The 20083-nt window shown below is 42.2% G+C and overlaps 1 long non-coding RNA gene across 3 annotated transcripts in view; it reads right to left on the reverse strand.

Annotated features, from left to right (window-relative positions):
• Positions 1–1419: 1419 nt before the first annotated feature.
• The window catches only part of LOC109297871, an 82889-nt gene continuing 64225 nt past the window's right edge, over positions 1420–20083 (reverse strand). Inside the window, exons 2-4 of one of the 3 annotated variants that reach the window (XR_002097450.1) lie at positions 11154–11264; positions 8216–8387; positions 1420–1618 (exon numbers count right to left, since the gene is read on the reverse strand). This is a non-coding gene — a long non-coding RNA (uncharacterized LOC109297871). The other 2 variants (XR_002097451.1, XR_002097452.1) reach the window with 2 other exon arrangements.

The following is a 20083-nucleotide window of genomic DNA, read 5'->3' on the forward strand; positions in this document are numbered from 1 at the left end:
TTGTGCTGGCTCAAGATAGTCTGCTTATTCATACAAGAATCCAAACTGATCTTAACTTGAGAATTTTCCATCCCTGCCACACAGGCAGCAAACCAAAACCCACTCAGGTGTTTTCTACCTGAGCACTGATAACTAGTTTTCACTATAGCGTATTACCACCTTATTTCCAGCTCTAACCTGCAGCTTTGCTACTTGGCAAATAGGCTTGTAAATGACTGACAACAGAATAAAGCAAAGCTTGGCCCACTGTCCTTTCCTGGGGATTTCATTTGACTTTCTGGAGTCATATTTTCTAGCTGAAGTTAGCCTGTAATTAGGTTTTAGCTACAAGCAGTGAAATTAATTGCAATGTAGCATCTTACTGTATCAAATTAAACCGCTAGGTGGTGCACTTTGATAACTATGATATGCACAGCAATTAGCAATGGCAGCGCTATTAACAGTAATTATATATTCTCTAACACTATTCATGCTGTCCTGTTTAAAAAAAAAAAAATCAGTTCTATGTGTATGAAGACGCTAAGTATTCTGCATGAAAGAGCAAAATGTTAACTCCACATTCTCGGTGTTTCTTCAAACATTCCTTCATACCAAAAACAAAAAAAATCCCCAAGCCTGCATGCAAAATCTTGGCCCAACAGTACTTCCTTGCAACTCAGAACTTTGGGCTTTAAGCAGTTCTTGCAGTCACCAAACCTTCCTCTCCTCCTGCACACATGAGGGTCTCTACTGCTGCATCAAGCACTCCTTAGCATGCTCAAATTCAGCAGTCAAAAAACCTCCTAGATGAAAATGTCCCTTTTAAATGCCTCCATTCCCTTAATGTTTCCACTCTGGAAGTACCAGCACTTGGTGATGCATATGGCCAATCTTCAGAGTGCAGCCATGGTGTTGCAAAGGCAAATTCATTGCCTATTAACAGCTCCATGTCTGCTTCCAGACAAGGTGTGTAATAGGTGTCCTGTCCTGGCCAATTTAGTGACCCTGAGGAGTAGAGTTATATCTTAAGTTCATAAAATAACTGAATGTATGAGGTATAAATAACTTCCCTAAACCATTAGGTATTGATTTGCTTAGATTTTTTCACTGGCTAGCTGCTTCATAATCTTATATCTTGGGTGACAACTGAGTTGGGTCCTGACCAGTACAGTACTCTCATTCCATTGAATTCAATGGAGGATGAGATTGCTGAGCTTTAAAAGTATAAGAAGCCCTAAAGGCTTTTGGCCATACAGTCACAGATAATAAATACTTTGCTTATATTGACACTCCGTACCAGTTTTTCTCTACCAAGGTATTGCAACACCCTGGGGTGCCGTGAGATTCTTTTAAGGGTGTTGCAGAATGCCAGACAATGTTGGCATGCAAACATGATTCACAAGATAAATCAAGAGACTTCAAAAATTCAGAATGTTAAAAGTATTCTGACCTGTTGGGGGTCTTTCTGAGTTCTTTGCAATAGAAGAATTGCTCCATTATTTTTCTCAGTTGAAAATCAAGTGAAACTAGGAGCTGGCATTGTCCAAGAGGTGTCTTCAGTCTAATGAGGAGTGCTTTGAGTCTACAAAGGTTGAGAACCACTGTTCTATACATGTACAAAAGGGCATCACATCTGTAGCTGGAATGACACCATTAACGTGATATGTCATGACCAATAAACAACATTCATTTTGTTGAAGGGGTGTTTTTGTATTCCACCAAATTAATGACATTTTTTTCATGCCACGTAAGTAGCAAGAATTTAATTGGCATTTTCAGTTAACAACCCAGTGCCGTACCAGAACACACTCCCTCACAGCACAACATGGTCCTGCCTCTCAGTTTCCTACCAGATTTTTCTAATAGAAGTATTTAATGATACCATTCCCTTTCTAAGAGCTAGCAATGTAGCCTCCTCTAGCTTCCTGACTGGCGCACAACCTTTGATGCAAAGATCTTAATCCTGTCTCTGCTGAGGTGGTTTTTTCTGATTTTTCCTAACAGCAACTGAAAGCTTAAGCCCTCTGGCCATCTACCAGCGATGCAGGAAAAATGTCTTGGGATAGAGCTCCCCACTCTTCCCCTGAGCCACTCACCAGCAAGCCCTTAAGTTTCCTTATTCTCCCTGGAATCCCTTTTCTCCCTGAAGATGACAATCAACTAGGTTTTATCCTGTGCAGAAGATAGCAATCCAATTACCACCTGGACTCCATTCCCCAGCTTATTTGCCTACTACCTTCTGTTTCCTTAAAGAGATCCTGTTATGTCTCTTGCCTCTGCATTCATTATTCCTTAAGAAGATAGACCACAACAGAATTGGAGAGAGCATTCTTCATGTAGAAGGCAAGACTCAAGTTTAGCTTGCATATAGGTGCATCTACATGGATTTTATATGGATGCTTGACAGCAATATAGTTTATCTTTGACAAATACAACAGTGATATACCTGTGTCTCTGTGCACATTTAATGCACGTTATTAATCTGCATAAAATATTTTAATAAACTGTTGATCTCATTTCATTTTCTTTCTCCAAATCCCTCTCTGAGCTTTATTTGAGGATTAAATCCCAATGCGAAGGATCCAGGGAATGATAGACCAGTCAGGGTCTTCTCAGTCCCTGGAAAAATCATAGAGAAGATCCTCAAGAAATTCATCTTGAACCACTTGGAGGTAAAGAAGGTGATTAGGAACAGTCAGCATGGATTCACCAAGGGCAAGTCATACCTGACCAACCTGATTGGTTCTGTGGATAAGGGGAAACTAGTGGATGTGACAGGGGGCAAGCTTGGGGCCGGGTCTCAAGCCCGACCCCAAACCCACCTGTCTGCGTAGGGCAGTCCACCTAGTGTTGCCTGCCATGACTTTGTTGTTTCCATAACTAGTGTTAAAATGTGCCAGGCTGCCCATTCTATGCCCTGATGCGAGGGGGGCACTAGCCATGGCTCCATACCTTCCTTATACCATGGCCCATGACTTGCAGATGGCATCATAAACGTCTTAACAGTTCTGGCTCCACAATGGGCCCCATAACATTTTAGTCTGGACTGCAACTAGAGCCCTCCTAATCAGGCGACCTACTCCATCCTCATTCTGGGCTGCCAAGCTCCCTCCCACTCTGGCCTCCTCTCTGGGACCTTTAGCCACACAGGTTCTAGGCCAGTCAGAACCCCAGGGCCTCTGACTCTAGGCATCCCTCACGGTGGGCGCTCTGGCCCTTTTGACCCTTCTGGTCCTGGCCCTAGCATTGACTAGTCGAGGGTGCCTCAAGTCAGGCTCCTCAGCAACTAGCCCAGTCTCTCTTATATGGGTCTGTCTTCTTGGGCCCTACTACAGGGCTACCCACGTGGTTGTGGGAGCTGGGTTTTTAAGGCTCTCCTCACCTTTCACTGGGGAGGTTTGTGGTCCTACCATTTGAATGATACTGCCCCACCACAGGCAGTCCCTCCAGGCCTTCCTACCCCAGCAGGGTGCAGTTTCAGGTCATACCCAGAACCAGAAGCATCCTTCTATCCCCATAGCTCCTGTCCTTACCTTCAAGGTGTTCCAAGCAGCTGCTCAGCCAGGTAGTGTAGCCAAAGCAGCAACAAGCTGCTTACTGTTGACTATCTGGCTGGCCTTTGTTTGAAAATGGCCACCTTAATCAAGCGTCTGCCAACTGGCTGCTCCAGCCATTAAAGTGGCAGGCATCCAAAGGTGCACTGCCACACGACATGGGAGTTGCCACAGAGTGTACCCTCAGCAAGTTTGCAGATGACACCAAGCTGGAGGAGAGTAGGGTAGATATGGAGGAGAGTAGGGCTAGGATTCAGAGTGTCACATTGGAGGATTGTACCAAAAAGAATCTCATGAGGGTCAACAAAGACAAGTGCAAAGGCCTGCACTTAAGATGGAACAATCCTATGTACCAGTCACCCCACCTCAGAGTACTCACTTGTGTCTACACTGAACAACTGGATACAAAAATGCTTGACTTGCAAACAGCTAATATTCCAATAAAAATAAACAACTTAATAAAAGAAGTATACTTGCTAACATTAGGAAACAATAGAACTGAATTACATATAAAACTAACATCTGACCTAGTGAAAGCTAAACACAAGGTACATTATTTAAGTTAAAATGGAAGTCTTGCTGACTGCTTTGGCACCGAAGTAAAAGGGACAAAGTTCAACCAACCCATTAACAAAAACATTTAATCTCCTCTTAATTCCCTTTAAACCCAGAATCCTCTAAAACCAAAGCAAATTCACCATTCAGGTTTGACGTTTCTTAAGGTTGCTGCAAATGTTGCTACAAAAAATATTGCTTTCCTAGGTTAGACCTGACAGCAGAGCTGGGGAGATCCATCAGCTTTTTGGAGGTGCTCAGTGTCATGTGTGATCAGGCCATTGGCCTTGTTACATTCATGCAGCGTGAAAGAATATGTTACTTAACTTAATTCAAATCTATTTTGTCTTTATATGTTGGCTACCTGGTAGTAATGAGGTTCTTGTCTCCATTAGGCTTCTATCCAATTATCACCTAAAGAATTAGAGCCTGATTCCATAAACCCTTCTTGCAGGCAGGCACCTAAAGACTGATACAACAGAAATCAAAAGCCATGTCTGTAAACTTGGACCCAAGTAATTATCCCCAGGTCATACAGATAATCTAATACAGGGCCAGAAAAAGACCTCAGGTACTTGCTTTCAGGGATTTGTGATTTATTTTTTTTCTCCAAGATGCATGCACCTTACCTGAATAATCTCATTGGGCCCTGTTCTGATACCTTTATTGAAATTTACCGCTATGGTACTCCAAGCAATCCCATTGACTTAAATAGGGATAATCATGGAATATAAATATTTAGTACGAATAAAGGTATGAGAACCTTGTCCCCAGTTTGTAAATACCCTATTCATTGCTGTTTGTGCCTAGTGATTCCTTATAAAGAACAAAGACCAAGGAAAAAACAGGTCTCATGTGATCTCTGTTTCAATAATAGTCATAGAGGAAGAACATAGCTCAATTAAATCCAGTGAAGCATATAAAGTTTTGGCTTATCATAGCCTAGTTTATTTTTGGTCAAATGCAACCATTATTCAACTAAATTAAAGGGTAGATCTGAATTCAAAATATTCCTAGGAATTATTTGTTCAGACTACAAGAAAGAGGCCTTGTTGAAGAATAGCACATGTTCTTAAAAACGGGTACATCTAAGTAGCAGGGATATTAATCAGAGGGGGAAACAAAGCAGAAAACAAACTTTAAAAAGGGAGGCTGAAGATGCACAAAAAGAGATGTAAAAGAAGCCTTTTAAACAGGTCAGCTTTATACACATTGCTCCAAATATGAACAACTGCATAAAGACTAAGGGACTCTCTTACCAAGGAAGATTTGGGCTATATTCCTGATGGAAAGAAATGTGACTCTAGTCCACAAACCCTATAGTTCTCCTGACATCCCACTAGACTTCCCTGATTCTCCAAGCATGCACCAAATAGGCCTGGTTCCTCCACAATGGTTTCAGTTGTGGCTTTGCTTAGAGATACTAGATACTAAGGAAGTGTTAGCTGGATAAATGGACTGTAAGATGGATAGAAAACTGGCTGGAGTATCAGGCTCAGAGAGCAGTAATTAATGGCTTGATGTCTAATTGAATGCTAGCATCAAGTGGAGTGTCCCAGTGGTCAGTCCCGGGGCCAGTTTTGTTCAATGTCTTCATCAATGGCCTGGAAGATGGCATAGAGTGCACCCGCAGCAAGTTTGCAGGTGACACCAATCTGGGAGGAGTAGTAGATACAGTGGAGGGTCGGGATAGGAGTCAGAGTGACCTAGACAAATTAGAGGATTGGGCCCAAAGAAATCCCGTGAGGTTCAACAAGGACAAGTGCAAAGTCCTGCACTTAGGATGGAACAATCCCATGCACCAGTACAGCTGGGGCTGACTAGCTGGGCAGCAGCTCTGCAAAAAAGGACCTGGGGGTTACAGTGGACAATAAACTAAATATGAGCCATCAGTGTGTCCTTGTTGCCAAGAAGGCTAATGGCATCCTGGGCTGCATTGGTAGGTGTATTGCCAGTAGGTCAAGAGAAGTGATTCTTCCCCTCTATTCAGCACTGGTGAGGCCACATCTGGAGTACTGTGTCCAGTTTTGGGCCCCCCACTACAGAAAGGATGTGGACAAATTGGAGAGAGTCCAGCAGAGGACAACAAGAATGGTGAGGGGGCTGGGGCACATGACTTATGGGGAAAGACCAAGAGAACGGGACTTATTTAGTATAGAAAAGAGGAGAATGAGCGTGGACTTAATAGCAGCCTTCAACTACTTGAACGGGGGTTTAAGAGAAGATGGAGCTAGACTGTTCTCAGTGGTGGCAGATGATAGAACAAGAAGCAACAGTCTCAAGTTGCAGCAATGGAAGTTTAAGTTAGATATTAAGAAGAATCTTCTCATTAGGAAGACAGTAAAATACTGGAATGGGTTATACAGAGAGGTGGTGGAATCGCCATCCTTGGAGGTTTTTAAGACCCGGATAGACAAAGCTTTAGTTGGGATGATCCAGCTGGGGAATGGTCCTGCTTTGAGCAGGGGCTTGGACTGAATGACCTTCTGAGGTCCCTTCCAACCCTAACTTTCTATGATCCACCAGTTTGAGTGTACAGTCCACCAGTGCCTATCCCCAGGACCATATTGTGGGCCTGCGCAGGAAATATACAGCCTCTGTCTGCATTAACTTTTGTGCATAGTTTTCATCAAGGAGAAACAAGGGAAAGAAGGATCATTGCCATAGAAACACCTGGGCCTCTTTTGTCCCATATGCAGAAAAAAAAAAAGGCCTCAAGCACAGAAGGTCCCCTGTGAAAAAAAGAGGCAAAATGGGTTCATCTGAGAATTCATACATATAGTTCACATACTGCAAATTATCTAAAGGGAGAATCCCCTTCATAGATTTGCTAGGAACAGCAAATTGGTTGTAATACAAGCGGTATTGTGAATACATGGACCAAAGCAACAACTGTAATGCATCTAAATAATGTTCACAATGTTCCAAATCATTCCCTACATAAGGAAAATTTCATGAGAGGGCTGAAAAAAAATCAGTGAGTTCTCTCACCAATTATTTTCCATCAGGAAAAACAGGGATACACTTCCTGGAACTGGTAAGGTACTCATTCCTCCTGCTCCATAGAGTCTCCCTAGATCCACATAAGACCTACATGTCTACCTGTCCCCTGCTCCAAACCCCCAAGGCAGGACAGTTCTTTCATAATTAAGTTCTGATTACATCTGCTGAGGCTACAGGGGAAGTTTATAGCTAGCAGAAGCAGCTAAGTAAAGCGTGTGGTCTTATAAGGTTGGCTTATCAACACTGGGTGCATCTACAGGAGACACTATGACATAGCTTCTTGCTCCAGTGACATAGCATCGACAGGCACAAACTGTGATGCCAATACTACTGCTTATTGCTACTGTGCAGTAGGGTCAGAAATGACCCATAAGCATCCAGGACAGTGCAATAATGGTGGTTACTACACAGTTATTTAGTACTTGCTAGTACTAAAACAAGCAGTAAATGACTGCGTAGTAACAACTGCGCAGTCAAGGGCACATGTAGACACACCCACTGAGGGGCTGGGGAGTGTGTGAAGGTGGCAATACCATGGTGGTCACAGGCACTGCTCCTTCAGACTTCCACTTGGTCTGTCCAGTCTTGGCCCCTCACCTCAAAGGAATGACAGTATATGGAACCTCATTGCTAGGGAAGCATCAAATTCTTCCATAATAATTAAAAATATAAAGGCACAAGGGAAATGTGCACTAGAGCAGAGAAGTAATTAAAATAACTCTTGGACAGTAATAAGTTGATAAACTATTGGCACATCAGGTTTCCTGGGAACATCAGCAGTCTGCATCCTCCCTCAGGTTTCTACGCAGACAGAAGCTTTTCTCTTGCTCTAGTTTGCTCCATTGTTTGAGCTCTGATCATTGTATCTGGTTTAAAAAAAGCTTTGAAAATATAAATTAAATGGGCAGGAAGTTTGGCGTATGGCTGATCAGGCCAGGTGATTACCTCTAAGTTGCATTTTTCCTGAGAGCCATATGAGAAAAGGATATTATCCCATATAATCCCCATTTTATCAATCTGGCAGCAATAAGGGATATTTTTCTCTCTGCCACTATGATATCCTTTTCAGTTGGCTCCAGTTCACATATGCCATCCACCCATGACTTCTGAATGCCTATTACTACCTGACCGTATCCAGGAGAGAAGCTGCAGTTCCTTGTTCCAGATGAATGCTATAATAAAGAATCTAAATAGTACACTAAGGGTCAAGACAAAGGACTTGTTCATAATTTTTTCCACTCCTCTAGATGGGTCTCTTAACCTCTTAGCCTGCCATGGGTATCTGTGAATTAGTGTCTGAAAAACAAATTAAGCTCAGTTAATTCTTATATAGAGAAAATATTGCATTGACAATGAGGCAGTTAATCACTGGGGTAAGCAAGAGCTACATCCAAGCTTTTGATTTGCTGAGTAGAGTAGGTTAAATGTGGCCCTAAAGAATATCTTATTTAACCCTGCTGAAGTTAAGACATGTCCAAGATCATTCCACAACATCTAGTTTGAGGCCTTTTGCTGAGATTAAGAGAGCAGGCAACAGAATGAGCAGTGCTAAAGATATACTAAGAGGTCAGAGGGCACTTTTGTACGGTGTTAGGGTGAAGTTATACATTACACTTAAACCACACTAAGGTCACTTAAAAATGAGTGTCTGTACATTACTGCATGGGCCCCTAACTGAATGGGGAAGGCAACCTAGTGACAAAAAAAGGCTAAAGTACTTGATGCCTTTTTCACCTCAATCTTCAAAGGCAAAGTCAGATCCCAGACTACTGTACCTAGCAGCACAGTCTGGGGAGGAGGTGAACATTCAACAGTGGCAAAAGAACAGGTTAAGGACTATTTGATGTGATTGAAGAGCCATAGGTCATCATCTTTGAAAACTCATGGCTCTCAGGAGAGGTCCTGGGTGACTGAAAAAGGGCAAACATGGTGCCCATATTTAAGAAAGGGGAAAAAGAGGATCCAGGGAACTACAGACCAGTCAGCCTCACCTCAGTCCCTGGAAAAATTATGGAACAGATCCTCAAGGAATCCATTTCTGTGAACTTGGAGGAAAAGAAGATGATTAGGAACAAATGGCATGGATTCACCAAGGGCAAGTCATGCCTGACCAACCTGATTGCCTTCTATCATGAGATGACTGGCTATGTGGGTGCAGGGAAACCAGTGGATGTGGTCTACCTTGATTTTAACAAGGCTTTTCATACAGTCTCCCACAACATTCTCGCAGGCAAGCTAAGGAAGTACGGGATGGATGAATGGACTGCATGGTGGATAGAAAACTGGCTCAGAGGGGAATAACCAATGGATCAATGTCTAGTTGGCAGCTGTTATCAAGTGGAGTGCCCCAGGGGTCAGTCCCAGGACCTGTTTTATTCAGTGGTTTCATCAATGACCTGGAAGATGACAGAGAGCACCCACAGCAAGTTTGCAGATGACAAGCTGGGAGGAGTAGTAAATATGCTGGAGGGTAGGGCTAGGATTCAAAATGACCTAGACAAATTGGAAGATTAAGCCAAAAGGAATCCCATGAGGTTCAACAAGGACAAGTGCAAAGTCCTGCATTTAGGACAGAATAATCCCATGCATCAGTCAGGCTGGGAGCTGACTGGCTGGGCAACAGCTCTGCAGAAAAGGACCTGGGGGTTACAGTGGACAATAAGGTGAATATAAGCCAACAGTGTGCCCTTGTTGCCAAGAAAGCTACCAGCAGCATACCAGGCTATATTGGCAGGAGTGTTGCCAGCAGATCAAGGGAAGTGATTATTCCCCTCTCTTCAGTAAGTACTGTGTTCAGTTTTGGGACCCCCGCTACAGAAAGCAAGTGGGCAAATTGGGGACAGTCCAGCAAAAGACAACAAAAAATGGTGAGACAGCTGGGGCACATGACTTCTGAGAAGAGGCTGAGAGAATTGGGCTTATTTAGTCTAGAGGAGAGAAGATAAGAGGGGATTTGTTAGCAGCCTTCAACTACCTGAAGGGGGGTTCAAAAGAGGATGGAGCTAGACTGTTCTTAGTGGTAGCAAATGACAGAACAAGGAACAACCATCTCAAGTTGCAGCAAGGGAAGTTTAGGCTAGATATTATGAAGAATCTTCCCACTAGGAGGGTAGTAAAACACTGAAACAGGTTACCCAGAGTGGTGGTGGAATCTCTGTCCTTGGAAATTTTTAAGACCTGGCTGGACAAAGCTTTGGCTTGGATAATCCTGCTTTGATCAGGGAGTTGGATGAGATGAGCTCCTGAGGTCTCTTGTAACTCTAATTTTCTACGATTAAATATCATTAACTTGTGCTAAGTGCACTCTGAAAATCTCAAAATTATGCCACTTGAGACAAGTGTTAGCTCTGGCCATGCTACCCAAATCATGTTAGGGTAACTTCAGTCTGCTCCACAGAGATAAAAGAAGCAAATGTGCAGCCCTCCTGCAACCCTGGATGTACCACTTCCACCTCTCAACCCCCCATTCCCCAAGTCAAAGCAGGAATAAAGCCCAGGGGCATTTTTAAATGTCCAGCACTGCATGAAAACCTCCCAGAGCTGTGACACTTGCAACTGTATAAGCAGCAAAATGTGCATCAGCATAAAGAAAATGGGAGCAGTGCACTTTTGAACTAAAACACCTCAGAGGTGCTTTAGTTTAAAAGCACAGTGCACTGCCACCATTTTCTCAGCACTGACATGCATTTCGCCATTTATACAGCTGCACGCAGGGCAGTGCAGTGTACATCAGCTCCCGTGTGGAGTAGACTCAATTAATCAAGTCTGCTCTGAATCGGTGGATCTCCAGCACATCCAAGAACTAAAACATACCTGTATAAGTGCCCCAGGTGTACTGACTCCTTGCCACACCTCTGCTCACCAGCCCTTCAGTGTCAAGTCAGAATTATAAATGCAAGAAACAGCATTAACCCTACAGTATTAACCACTAATGTGACACTACTCACAGCACATTTTAATTTTAAAACCACTTAGACTATACTACATCTGTGGAATGTTAAGTGTAATGTATAACTTCACCCTTACATGTTATTTTTTCTTGGCAAATGTCCAAGTACTTACTTTCAGAAGAAACTGCTATGGTCTTGTGAAATGGCGTTTTTTTAGAAAGTTCGTGGCAGGCATCTTCTTGATCATTACTACCAGAGTCCTTTCTTGAAGCAAAGTACTTTCCTGGAAAGTGAACATTAACATTTGAATGGAGTTCTCTGAGAAGGGAACTCCTGGATGCCTTTTGTGCCAGGAATATATTATATATATATAGTATAAAGAGGTTGCACTAAATACACCCAATGGGCACATCTACTTGAAACAACTTACTGCATGGTAGACTAATCTGTGCAGTAAAGCATCACCATCAACAAATGCACTACATTTACTGCATAGCAGATTAGTCTACTGTGTGGTTGTCTACTACCTATAGATACAGGTATTAGATTACCCACACAGTAGCACATGTGTAGACAGCTGACAGGGAGCAAATAGCTTTGAGTCAGCCCAGGCAGCAGGGAGTGGGGGAACTGCTCCCACCCCTAGGCATCTGCCTCCCAGCCCCCCCTCCCCCCGCCAACCAACAGATCAGGTTGTGAGGCCAGGAGGCAGCTGCTGTAGAGGCAGGACAGCTCCCCCCCACCCCCAAGAGCCAAGGCCTAACCCCAGTGCCCCCTGCCAGCTCAGGGCTGGCATCCAGGGGAGCCTAGAGCTCCCCCTGGCTGCTGAGGGGTGGGGGGAAGAGCAGGGCAAGAGTAGCCCTGCACTGAACTGCTCCCTTCAGGAGCAAATTTGCTCCCAACAGGCATACATGTACACATGCTCCCAGGGAAAGCTTACTGCACATTATTTTACAATGCAGTAATCTTACACAGGTATAGGTTGTAGCTGTTTTGGTCTAAGGACATAGGCAGACAAGATTCTTTGGGTAAATTTGATATCTTTTATTAAACCAACTCAAATAGTTGGAAAAATTCTTCTTTAGAAACTTCCAGGTACCAATACCCTTCATCAAGCTGAAAAAGCGTCTGCAGTTGATCCGTCCTCTTCCTGGATGGAATAGTAAAGAAGCCAGAAGCCAGTATGCATGTAAGAAAGCCAGTCAGTGAAAATGTAAATTGAGGTAGTCAATGGGTAAGAGACAGGTGCAGGGGGGAGCGGGGGGAGGGAATGAATATAGCTGCTAAATAGTAGAGTGTTGTGTGGGGGGTCCAATGTTAGGCAGTTTAAAATGTATCATAAATCCAATGTCTATATTTAGTCCATGATTTTTTGTATCCAGTAGTTTGATAAAGTGACATTCGTAGGCTTTTCTGTTCTTTCACAGCTTGCAAAGAAGAGTTTTTCCAACTATTTGTGTTAGTCTAATAAAAATATTAGAGTTACCCAAAGAACCTTGTAAGCTTACAGCACATTAACAGCACATGTAGACATCCCCAGTCTGTCTCAATTCTTTCTCCTTCAGTGAGAAGCTGACCTGGAAAGCCTTGACATATTCTACCACGTGGGAGATAGAGACCATTATTTACATACAATAGCACCCAAAAACTTCAGTGAAGTTTGAGGGTCTCCTTGTTCTAAATGCTGTATACAAACAGAGGGAGAGAGCTCTTAATATAAACAGGTACAGTATACAAATAAAAGAGACCGCTTCATTACCGCTTCATTACCCATGCAGCAATCTAGGCCTTGCATGGCTGAATGGGCTGAGAGATCAATTTTGATCTTTTCTCTGCTCCACTGCAATTTTAAAATCAGTTCTTCCTATTTTTTATTTTATTTGAGAAGTTCTGATCTGTTTCAGTTACATGGTGCCTTCCTATTTGGGATTTTGCTAGTGTTGATTTTTATTTGTATAACTATTACGTTCAGTTAGCTAATATAAGCTAATACATTAGAGCTGCATCCTCATGCCCCAGTCAGCCTCATCAGTATCTACACATCGATTGCAGTAGGGTAAATAACTCCGTTGTAGGATAGTACTTGTGTTTGGCAGTACTATCCTACAGCAGAGTTAGTTTACTGCTTCCTAATAGCACCACATGTGTGGATGGTAAAGTTTACTGAAGAGCTAATTAGGCAACTGCAGTAAGTGTCTCATGTAGACATGGCCAGAGGATCCAGAGAAAAACTCAGGACCATAGGTCCTTGCATGTTGTTTCTTTCAACATCCCATGGAAAAAGCATACAACTAACTTCCCATGAAGTGGTAACATTTATCCCCTGTCAATAAAGACGGTGAAGTCTTGAAGCAAGAGATAAAGTGGAACAAGGATCCCAAGGACTGTAAGGTATCCATTGCCATGAATGACTACGTCACAAGGCATTTTACAGATCAAACACCTTCAGAATGAAGCTGAAGGAGAAGAAAGGACCAGTTTGTTATACAGTATCTCTGTTCCATGCATGAGAGAAGATATTGTAAAACACTAAAGGAAAAGCATAGTTTAAGTTTTAGTTTTATGGAGCATTGAGACACTTTCTATGGGGAGAGGAGAATGCATATATTTTGGACCACCTCCATCTTACTGAAAGGGAAACCAATCGCCTTGAGTTGCCAAACGGTCTTTAAACTAAGGATTTCCCAGCAAAGTGTAAGGGGTATAAACCCAATGCATATGCTTATATGTAAAATCCAGGCTCAAAGTAGCTTGATTGTGAAGAACTGAGTCAGGGTTTATGCAGGGATGATCCTGCCTAGAGCACTGGGTCAACTAGATGACCTCTTGTGGTCCCTTCTAGACATTTTTCTATGATGATATGATTATTCAGGGATGGAACAGGAAAAAAAGTCTTCAGTTTCCTATTTACCAGCATTAGAAGCTTTGGTGCAAAGGCAATTAGGCATACTAATTTATGAAAATATATTTGAGGTAGCTCACATTACTCAAACACAATAGTATGATTCACATTACTAAAATGTAAAAAAATTACTGATTTTACCCTTCACTTAAGGAAGAAAGAGCAGAAGGACTGTGGGAAGGGCAGTTGACATGCAGGATATGTTAAATCTCAAGCAAGTTCTCAACAATTTTAAATTCAAGGAATCAATCTATAAATTCTCAAAGTGTACCAGCATCCCACTCAAAACATATTTAAATGTATTAGGCATATTATAATATTACAATTAATCAATCAATCAAATAATTGATTGATATGTTAGCAACTGCCACCAGCACCTAAGCCCGGTTGATCTGTGCCATGCACATCCTGCAGAGCCAAATCAGGAATCGGCTGTGGCAGGAGCATGCGAGCTTGCTGCAGCTCTTCACAGTTGAACTCTGCATAGTCTCCCAGAAATGGAGGCTTAAAAGGCAGGTGAAACTGTCCTACACACTTGTGTTCTCAGAAGGCACATTAGAGCATTTATCTCCAGGTTTCAACCATGACCAGCTGAAACTACCTCGCAGGTAACCAGTAACAGTGAGTCCAAATCAACAGATAGGATGTGCAGAAAAGTGAAAAGGGAAGCTAAATGTACTAATGAAAACACCAAAGCTCATCAAAGGAAGAATTCTTATTAATGATGATTTTTAATAAATCCTAGAACACCTGGAGGTCCAGAGGACTACAGAAGAGCTAATATTGGAGGCTTAACAAGCAGGGTTGCAGCCTTGGGCAAACCGTAAGGGAAAGCAGAGGCAGGGGTTGTACAGCAGGTCCCCATGTCAGGAACTCCTAAACAGCCCCCAGCTGAGCTCCTGTGGCTACTGCTGCATGCTCTGTCACCTCAGCCCTTGCTCTTAAAGCAGCAGCAGCATCAACCAGGTACCATTTTGAAGTTCCCCCTATGGGTAAACCATAAGCCTGCTCTTACTGCCAGGACACAGATGCCTGGGGGGTTAGGGGTGATTCTGGTGCCCCTCCAAACTTGGCACTCAGGGTGGGTGCCCCTCTCACCCACACCTAGTTACACTACTTCCTAATATTGTATCCAATTTCAAACAAAGTAAACAGGATGACCTGGGAAACTGCAGGTTGGCTATCATCAAGCCAGGGAAAAATTATGGAAAGATTTTGATATGTTGTAATTAGTAAAGATTTAAAAGATCATAGCATAATGAATGTCAACCAGAATTGCTTTCTGGAGTATGCATTGTCAAACAATCTGGTCATTTTTTTCCACAAGATCACAAGTTTTGTTAAATTAACTGTGCTAACATACCCAGATTTTGTATCTGACATATCCCTGGACTTTTCATGACATTGTGCTAAAAAGTAGCCCTATTTCAAAATCAATGAAGTTTGTATTTAAATATATCAAAAACTGGTTAAGTGATAGATCATAAACACTAATTGTAAATGGGGAACGATCATCTATCATGGATGTTTGTAGGCCTTGCTTTAATCTGTTCTCAGCTCTGTGCTACTTCTTTTCATCAAGAAGAACATGGTGGGAATTATAAAATCAGAACATCACTTTCAAATTTTACCAGCAACAATAATATAATAAATAACTACTCTAACTAAAGTAAAAAAATAGACTTATTTTATATAGACTTACCCTAGAATACTTGGGGCTAAATCCTATTTTACCTACATGTGCTTAAGTGGTATTTAGCTACAAAACTAATGCACAATTTAGATTTTATTTCCAGCATAGGATGGCCCTGTGAACATACCCGAGGGAAGTAAAATGGAAGAGGGCCCTCCTACCCTTTAACCCAATAACCTATTGTTTGGGGCACTTGCCCAGGGAGAAGATGACCCAGGTTCACCCAGCAAAGTGTTCTAACCACCAGGCCATAAGCTACACATAGCCCAGACCATTTCTACTATGTGGGCAAAGGCAATCTTCAGACATATTGGCAGGATGTACTCATAGGCAGGCACCTTTGTGTGTGTGGAATTACTGGAATTCTTATTGAAATAGTTTTGTCTGCTTGTCTATTTTTAAGACAAGAATGAAAAATGTAAACATGGCAAAAAAAGTTACACGAATGATTCAGAGCATTAAAATAAGAGAGTAAAGGTGCTCAGTCTACTTAGTTTGTCTAAGAGAAGATTAGGGCAAAGCTGGCTGATAACTTTCCATCCAACTGTTTTCCACTTTGGGCAGGTACTCACATGAGAGACCCTGTAGTGTATCACAAAAGATAACCAGAAAGCCTGATCTACGGAAGGCACTTGCTTCTTGAACAAGACCTTTTAGGAGGTATTAGAGCAGTCTTTCCAAATCCTTTCATTTTTTTTAAATTTATGCCAAAAATAATCACATCAAATAAAATAAAAGCTCCTGGGTGTGGGGACAGGTGGGACATTTTGCAGCTTGTTCTAATAAACAGGCAACTTGATCACAGTCAACAAATACCTACCTGGGGTATATATTATGATAGGTGTGGCTCTTCAACTCAACAGAAAAAGACAAAAGGAGATCTAAAGTAAAAGGTATTTTTTCCCTTTTTTACCACAACTATAAAAAAATAGCAAATATCACCAAGTTCACTTCACATGAGAAGTTTCTTGTTACACATATGGATAGTTAACAGAGAACCCTGGTGAACCGCTCTCCGTGTATGGCATGTAAATTATAGACCACACTAGCAAAGTGTACAAGCATCATGGTCACCCCTCAGACCTAGGACCTTCAACACTAAAACCACAGAAGTCTGCTACTTGAATTAAAGGAGAACTAACCATTAGTAGTTAGCTATTTTGATTACTCAGGTCTAGCCACTAGAAGGAGACACAATCACATGCACTAAATCAGAATATTATAGTAGCTGATGAACTTTTGTTTGCTGACTGATCTCTCTAGCAGTGGCAAAGTCAGCATATCATTATATCAACATAATTTCTGTCATGAAGATTTGATCAGGCAAATCTACTTCAGTTTTTGCCCTCTTAATTTTCTGTAGATGCTCAGACAAAATAGAGGGATGGCTAAAATCAATGAGTGAAATGTATATGCAGCAGCAACATTCAGTTGTCTATTTTAGAATTTGGAAAAATGCTTCAGCATCTTGGGGGTGCGGGGCAGCAAGATAGTTGGTAACATAAGAAACAATTATCCATGTGAGGAATACACAAGAGTAGAAAGTTCTTTGTGGACTCTTCAAGACAGCTTTTTAAAACTAGTTTCCTTAAGGGAATCTTTCCCAGCGGTAGTTTCTGAGAGAGAAATTCAGAAATGAAGGACTCTAAGTTGCATGTATACAATATACCTGCAGCTGGTCACAGAACAATCCTTTCAGCAACAACCAATGAAAACTTCTCAGACTGCAATTTGGATCAGGCTAGACAGTTGTTTTAAGTCAGGCTCTCTGCTATTCCAATGTATTAAGATTTGACTCAAAAATAATTAAGGTCACACAGGCTTTAATATACATCTGTGTAAGCATATACATTGCAACATAACTAGTGTTAAATAGGCCATATCAAGGTGTACAAAAATTATCTGGTATGTTAATAAGACAAAGTGTTTCCAGGGTTATGGAAACAAAAGTCAGTAACAAAAGTCCACAGAGCAAGTAGTTGGCAATGGATCAGCATTCACATTGCGCCAACCATCCTGGTTTGCACCAGGGAACCTAATGATCCTCCAAGCAAACTGAATTCTGTGAACTTTGAGGAATCCTGGTGTCATTGCGACCACCACTCACAGGGAAACAGGTTTGAAAGGTAATGATACAAGCTGACACCAGCATAGAAAACAAGCAGAACTTAAGGAGGTGATATTATATATAATTCTGATCCGTGTATACTGATTTATATTCAGAGCAACTCTGGATTTAAATCAGGATAACTAAGACCAGAATGTAGCTTAATGCTTTTGCACTTCTGAAGTTTAGAAATGATTCGGGATCCTATGAACACCAAAAGATAAGTTTGTATTAAAAAGAGGTAACTACTGAAAAGTATCTTAGCATAGCTAATATTATCTGCTAACAGCCTAGGAAAAAGCAATACACTGATATGCAGAACTACAGCTCTAAGTCCTAGATTATTCTTCTTCCTATGCCTCCAACCTTCCTTGTGACTATGAGCAGGTTACTTTCTTTCTCTGGGCATAAAATGCAAACCCCTATCTTACAAGGTTGCTATGAGGATTTGCTCACAATCTTCAGCGGCTAGGACTCTTCAGTTTAGAAAGGAGAAAGATGGGGTGGGGGGAAGAATATGATATACATCTATAAAATCATGAAGGGAACTGTTGAACTGAGTGAACAGGGACCTGTTGGTCACCAAGTCAAAATACTGGCATTAGTAGGGGTCACCAGCTGTAATTAGTGGTGACAAGTTTTAAACTAACAAAAGGTAGTACTTTTGTTTGGTTGGTTTTTTTACACAACTTATGGAATTCATTGCCAACTGAGGTGATGGGGACAGATAGCAAAGGTGGGTTCAGAAAGGGACAGTGCAACAGGGAGCAAGCTCAGGGCCGAGTCTCATGCCAACCCACGCACCTGTCTCTATGGGGCAGTCCGCCCTGTCTCACCTGCCATCCCCATAAGCTCTTGCCCTTACCTCCTCCTCCTCGTTCTTGCCCTTACCCCCTACCAGCCTTTCAGCCAGGTCATGTTTCTGCCTGGTCACCAGGCAGCAAACTGCTGTGTTTATATAGGCAACCAGTGTTTTAAAATGGCTGCGGCAATCAAGCACCTGCTGGCTGCTTGACTCAGCCCTTAAAGTGGCATGCACTGCAAGTGCACTGCCACAGACAAGATAAATTCATGGATAATAAATCTGTTACTGGATATTGAACAGAATGGTTGGACATATTTCCTCTGGCATTTAATAAACCAATAAATGGTGGATCACAAGGAGGGTACTGAACAGGGGATAAATCACTCTAGAGATCTGTTTCAATGTTCTCCCTCTATCTATAGCATCCACTTCTGTTCTGTTGGAGACAGAAAACAGGGCTTGATGGACCACTGGTCTGATGAAGTATAGAACTTCTTATATTCTTATGTTATAATTCTTGTATTTGTGAAGCAAATTGGATTGTGTGATATCTGAATTCACTTTAAATGAGACATGAAAAAAATACAATGGACAATGGCCACCAATGTAGTGAGTGTAATTATAGCAGTTATCTAAAAACAGAAGTCTGGGAAATGTGGCACCTTATAGATTAACGCATTTGGAGAGGTATGAGCTTTCTTAGGCTATGGCCTACTTAGTCAGATAGCAGCTTATTATAGCATAAGGGACTTGTTACACCTTCTGTTACAATCATTCACACAAATGTTGATTCAGTGCAAGTGTTCTCTTGGAGTCTGGAGCAGTCACACCCTTCGACTAGAAATTTTCTCCGCCTGTCCTCCACCTGCACAGCTGTGACTTACCACTAGTGACTTGGTGAGCAGAGGCAGGACTAGGAACTGTAGCTGTGACATGCCACTATAGGGTTGGTGAGCCAAGACAGGCTTCTATCCCTGCTTTATCAGAAGGAGAATGAGAGATCCTGGGATACTGGAGGACTTCAATTTGAGCACAATTGTAGGGAGCGTGCCACACTTTAATAGAATGGGAGCTGGGTAGTGAGGATCAGAGATAATCCTACCCCAGAGTGGCATAACTTTGAGCCACTTGATGAGTGCTTAAAGCCACTTTGAAGTGTTAATATGCAGACAGTCCAGGAATTAAGAGCTCCAGGAGCCACCCAAAATTTCCAAACAAGGCCCTAAGACTGCTCATACCTTTCTGAATGAGTTAGTCTATAAGGGTGCCTGTAGACATGTGGGGAGGCTGCTCCAATGTGCTGTAATTACAGACTCAATCCTGTCTATTAGAACATGCTAATTAGCATGTTCCAGCAGCCTTTGTGTCTCATATATCACCATCCCCATGCTTCAAAATGGCAGGGGGGGTGCTTTAACTAAATCTCGTTTGACAAGCTTTAGTTAAAGTCCCCCCACCGCCATTTTGAGGCATGCGGACACTGATACACGAGATGCTGTGGGTGCTTCAATTAGAACGGTTCTCAGAGCCACTGTAATTAAAGCGCTACCTGCAAGGCGTTGTTGGTGAACTCAAACTCAGACGGGGGGGGCAGG

This window comes from Gavialis gangeticus, unplaced genomic scaffold (assembly GCF_001723915.1).
Source record: "Gavialis gangeticus isolate Ggan-Ray unplaced genomic scaffold, GavGan_comp1, whole genome shotgun sequence".
NCBI classification, from domain to species: Eukaryota; Metazoa; Chordata; order Crocodylia; family Gavialidae; genus Gavialis; species Gavialis gangeticus.